At 40.2% G+C, this 5,570-nt stretch overlaps 1 long non-coding RNA gene across 1 annotated transcript; it reads right to left on the reverse strand.

Moving 5' to 3' along the window:
• Positions 1 to 1,368: 1,368 nt before the first annotated feature.
• Positions 1,369 to 5,350, reverse strand: LOC311039715. Its single transcript, XR_014600192.1, has 3 exons — positions 5,311 to 5,350; positions 1,644 to 1,707; positions 1,369 to 1,466 (listed from the first exon to the last, which is right to left on the reverse strand). It is a non-coding gene; the product is annotated as an uncharacterized lncRNA (long non-coding RNA).
• Positions 5,351 to 5,570: the final 220 nt, after the last annotated feature.

Below are 5,570 nucleotides of genomic sequence, written 5' to 3' on the forward strand. Positions count from 1 at the left end.
AACCAAGACCCAGCTAGCATCAGTCTAAGCATTATAATATCACAAAATAAATATTTACATTGGAACTATATAAACTATAGGATGCCGGGTCAACAAATTAACCTTTCATCTGTCTAAATAACATGCCATCTAAATAACATTTTTACCTTTACATAAGACTGCATGGTAGTCAAGGCTTGGACAAGTGCTAATGACCTTCCACACCAAGCATTATACCATAGCTATATCAGTAGTTGTTTTGTGGAGTTTTTCACTGATTGATTGAATACTTTATTAACACGTTGCAAATAGTATGGCGAGTATAATTCAACAAGCAATGCTAAAAGTATAACAAAAAATCCCATGGGACTTGTTTTCATAAACAATATCTTCAAAGTTATAGTAACTATACAGGGCTCATTAGTATTAAAACATATGTAAAATGATTGCTACCTTGCAGCAATTGCAGGATCTCTCGTTGCTTGTTTACCAGTCTGCAACATTCATTGGTCCACTAAAAACAGAAAGAAAGTTACTCTTAAAATGCTATTTTTGTAAACCACTTGCACCCCAGCTTCAATATTCTGGAGGGGAATATTAGCCAAAAATAGCAGTTCTACAAGCTCACACCATGTCACATTGTCAGCTTTTAGATCTGCTATTTTTGGCAAGGAGATTTGGCATAGACAAAAAGTGGTCCAACAAAGTACAGAGCCAGCTCAGGTCCAGTGTATGACGAAGGACTATTTCAGGATGAACTAGAAAAAGTGCTCCTCGGAGCACAGGTCTCCGCCAGGTCAGGTATGTTATTGTGGGCCAGCAATGTTCGGAATTCAGTCATTATAGAGGTGAGTGGAATCTGCTGAAGTTGAGGGATTAATGTTGATGAAGATATTGCACAATCTGGATCGACTATAAAAAAATCTGAGAGATCCGTCTTGATCACATGACTATAGACATGTGTACCGATTTGTGTTGTTTGGACAAAACGTGAAGGAGTAATATGTTTATTTATTTTGTTGCAAAAAGTCTCCTGGTTGTGTGCTATAATAGGCCAATGTGAATGTTGGTATTTCTTCCTCTGCCTTTCACGACAGTCAAACATATCGTTCATGATTTGAGGCTTTTTTTTAACGAGCCACTCCTGCAAACTTTAGATGCCCATATTAGCCAATCACCTATCGCAGATGTGGGAGTGTGTATGCAAAGTTTCACGCCAATCGGTTTAACAGTGCCGAAGACTAGCTGTCCAAAGCCGGACGGACGGACACACGGACAGGGGGCAAAACATAGTCTCGGCCACGCCTTCAGCCTGGCGGAGACAATTAAAAGCTCCATGATACGATTACCCTCCCATCCCTAGCAGTGTGTGGGCTACAGCACCTGTTGTTTGAGCTCATCCAAGGCAGCCAGCAAGGAAATGTTAACATCCTGCAGTTGTTTGCGCAGCATGTCATCTTGAACAGACTGCTCCACTTGGTGCTGTTCTACAGTGACACAAAAAGGTTTGAAATACATCTATTATCTAATTTACATTCTTACACACTTTTCCTACATTGTGTCCACTACTTTGCAATGCTGACGTTTGTACATACTTTATTTGCTATCTGAGGACAATTCTTGATTATGAATCAATCAATACATACATAAAACAAAGCATTTACCCTTGTTTGATGTTATTTTTCTTTTTTTGCCACGTTGTTCTTCACTTGCCATATTATCACCATCCTGACGGAAAACAACAAAATGTTATCACCAGAAAACTGTTAAAGTCATGAATTTCCAGGGCCGTGTAAGAACCCTCTGCTCACAATGAAACACACAGATGAATGGCTTGTGGCTTCCCTGTACAACTGAAAAGGCTTTTAAACAGTTAGATAAATGAATGATCTGCTTTCTAGCACTGTGGTTCTCAAACTTATTTCATGTCAAGGACCCCCAAATCCATATGTATTTGGCCGCGCACCCCCACCTGAAAATATTTGGTACCAGGGACCCCAATACAAGCTTTAAGATCTACCAGGGGTTGCAATGCATTTTAAGTCGGATACCAATGATATCCAATCAGGAGAAAACCCCATACAGGATACAGAATACATACGTGAAATTGGAAGTGATGACACAAAGAAATGACACATTTGGAACTGGATCACTATCAAATTGAAGTTGATAAATGGGTACTCTCTCTGAAAAAGCTATTTCTTTTCACTTGAGCATTTCCAACACTTAATACTTTTACTCCTACTCCATTACATCTCAGAGGCAAATATTATACGTTTACTCCACTACAATTATTTGAAAGCTTTAGTTACTAGTTACTTGTATAGAGTTTACTATTGCAAAACGTATTAACAACTTGAGCCCTATTATGTACTTTGGCTGTTTGAAAATTGCAGTACAAGATGCGTGGCATCATGACACGGTGTGAGCTTGTACATCTGCTCTAGTTTTCTAAAGGCGTTTCTATTTACTGTTCAGTGCTTAGATCCGGTCTAAATAGCTTTAGTTACTAATCGCATTGTGAGCTTGTAGATTGACTATTTTCAAAAGCATCTTGAAAATAATTGAAAATGTGGCGACTTTTTGAAACATTTCAACAACACAAATCTAGTATGGGGGTCCCTGGCACAAAGTATTTTCAGATGCACATCCAGTGCTTCTGAAATGTTTTGAATTTGAAAAAGGAAGGACGGAAAACATTCAAAATAAACTGCTCAAAAAAAGTTCGGAAACTTAACTTCGGTCAATTATATCTCCCCTTTAATAATACCAATTGGTATTGTGTTTTATGTCATTTTTATCGTTGATTAGTCACCTTTACAACGAGGTACAGCTTGTAAGGATCGTGCATTTGTGGAATGAGCAACACAGCTAAACGTGTGGGTAGCACCTCCAAAAAATGTGCCAAAATCACCCAATATGCTTCTGTTGGTAATCACTCTTGTTTTGAGCAACCTGTCAGCACACACCTGCTGAGAGGTGTGTGCCAGTAGTCACAGGTGTGTGACTGCCTCACAGGTGAGTGACTGGCACCTGAACATGGGTTCTGCAACTTTGTTGAGTTTGTACTCCAAGCAGCAACACTGCCCCCATGGAAAGATGCCACGTTTGTCCCTTCAGGATAAGGCCCGTGCAATAGGGCAAGTGAAGCTGGTGTTCCGTTATGCAGAGTGACAGCATTATCTGGTGTTAGCCCTGGTACCATTTCCAAACTTAGGACCAAGTTCTGTGAGACAGGTGAAGTCAACAAGGAAGATAACATCCCAAGACCCCTTGATTCACTGAGGAACCATAGATTTACAGGCAAGATTTGCACAACGGCACCAAAGACAGATGTCAAAGTTGCAGGGTCCATGCTCAGGTGCCAGTCACACACCTGGGACTGGCACACACCTGCCTGCAAATGGTACCAGGGCTGACATCAAATAATGCGTAATCTGCGTAACGGAACACCAGCTTCACTTGCCCTATTGCATGGGCCTTATCCTGAAGGGACAAACGTGGCAGTCCATGGGGGCAGTGTTGCTGCTTGGAGCATACATAAACTCAACAAAGTTGCAGAACCCATGTTCAGGTGCCAGTCACTCACCTGTGAGGCAGTCACACACCTGTGACTACTGGCACACACCTCTCAGCAGGTGTGTGCTGGCAGGTTGCTCAAAACAAGAGCGATTACCAACAGAAGCATATTGGGTGATTTTGGCAAATTTTTTGGAGGCGCTACCCACACGTTTAGCTGTGTTGCTCATTCCAAGAATGCACGATCCTTACAAGCTGTACCTCGTTGTAAAGGTGACTAATCAACGATAAAAATGATATAAAACACAACACCAATTGGTATTATTAAAGGGGAGATATAATTGACCGAAGTTAAGTTTCCGAACTTTTTTTGAGCAGTTTAGGTACAATAACAGCAGCTGCTGAATGCTGCAGCCTTTCCTTCAAAGAATCCCCCGTAGACATGGTAGGACCTACTTTCTGTCAATGTAATCAGTGCAGGTGATTATGTTGTCCTGCACACCACCTGAATTTGAAATTGCACATAATGCAGGAGGACGTTGCGTTATTGAAAACAAACTTGATTTGCTTATTGACAGAAAGAAGCTCATAACATAACAGTGGATTTGTTATGAAACAAAAACTTGACAGATACAGAGAGGATAACCCAAGCTTTTCATAGAGCTGCAATATTGGTGAGTTGGTATTGCAAGATGCCAGCATTATAGCATCCAAGTTGCTTGTAGCTACATGCATTAACCACTTTCAACCTCGCATCCCTGGATATGTCATTATAGGCCAACATTTTTTAAAGTACCAAAAGTAAAAGTACTCATTATGCAGAATGTCCCATTTCAAGTTCTCAAATGTATACAAATCTTTTGAAAATAGCATATCTACAAGCTCAAAGCACAATGCGTTGCAATGCGATGCATTCTGAGCTTAGATCGGTATAGCATCGGTTCTCAAAGTGGGGTCCGGGGACCCCCAGGGGTCCTTGGGGGGATACCAGGGGGTCCCCAGCCAAATTAGTTACTAGAGCGTCACAATCATTTTAACTCCTTTGCTATACTTTGGCTATTCAAAAATAGCACATCTACAAGCTCATAGTGCAGCAACAAGTACCGCGCTATGAGTTTGTAGGTTTGCTATTTTAGAAAAATCGTGAAAATGTTTGCAAAAATTTAAATCCTTATTTTTTTAAGGCTACATGTTTAAAGGCAACACAAATCTTTGCTTCTGGGGGTCCCTGGCACAGCATATTTTCAGGTGGGGGTCCGCAGCCACATACATCTCAATTTGGGGGTCCTTGGCACGAAAAAGTTAGAGAACCACTGGTATAGGGCCCAAGTAATAATAATAAAAATAAAAACACAAGTATTGGAAATTGGAAGTACTCAAGTAAAGTATTGTACTTAAGTACAGTGCTTAAGTAAATGCACTTAGTTACTTTCCACCACTGACTTAATAGTAACTAGTTACTTTGTAGATTTTGATTATTAAAAACATCCATTAACCACTTCAACCCTGAACCCAGCTCAACTTGAATTAGCTTTGTATCTTTGAATGTTTGTCGCTAGAGCAGAGCTACAGCTACAAACGTCGTTGCTTTGTATCTTCATGTCGCTGGCTTCCATTGAAAAAGAACGGTAGCATAGCATGTAACTTTTTATCTGTCCATGTGAACGCAGCATATAGCGTAGCTACATGTACATTGCGGTAAACAAGACGTCATTGATTTCACCATAAAAGGCCAACTTTCATCATCATAAACCCCACTGGACCTTTGCTAACTTATGTGTCTAATATTATGTTTTAAGAGCTCATTAATACATCTTGTTGCACAGATTTACCAACACCGCGTCGCGTCGCTCCTACGGTCACCTGGAGTTGCCAGATTGTGTGAGAGAAATAAGGAACAAAGTCTATGAAAACAAGCCCAAATTTTGCTTTATTTTGCTTTCAAAAGGAAACAAAATATCTTGGAAAAAAATGAGGTAATTTTGGAAAATGTTTAAACATTTTAACAACACAAATCCTGGCTCAAAATATTTTCAGATGGGGGTCTGTGGACAAATACATATTAACTTAGG

Source organism: Gymnoscopelus microlampas (genome assembly GCF_963454915.1).
Source record: "Gymnoscopelus microlampas genome assembly, chromosome: 23".
Lineage (NCBI taxonomy): Eukaryota > Metazoa > Chordata > Actinopteri > Myctophiformes > Myctophidae > Gymnoscopelus > Gymnoscopelus microlampas.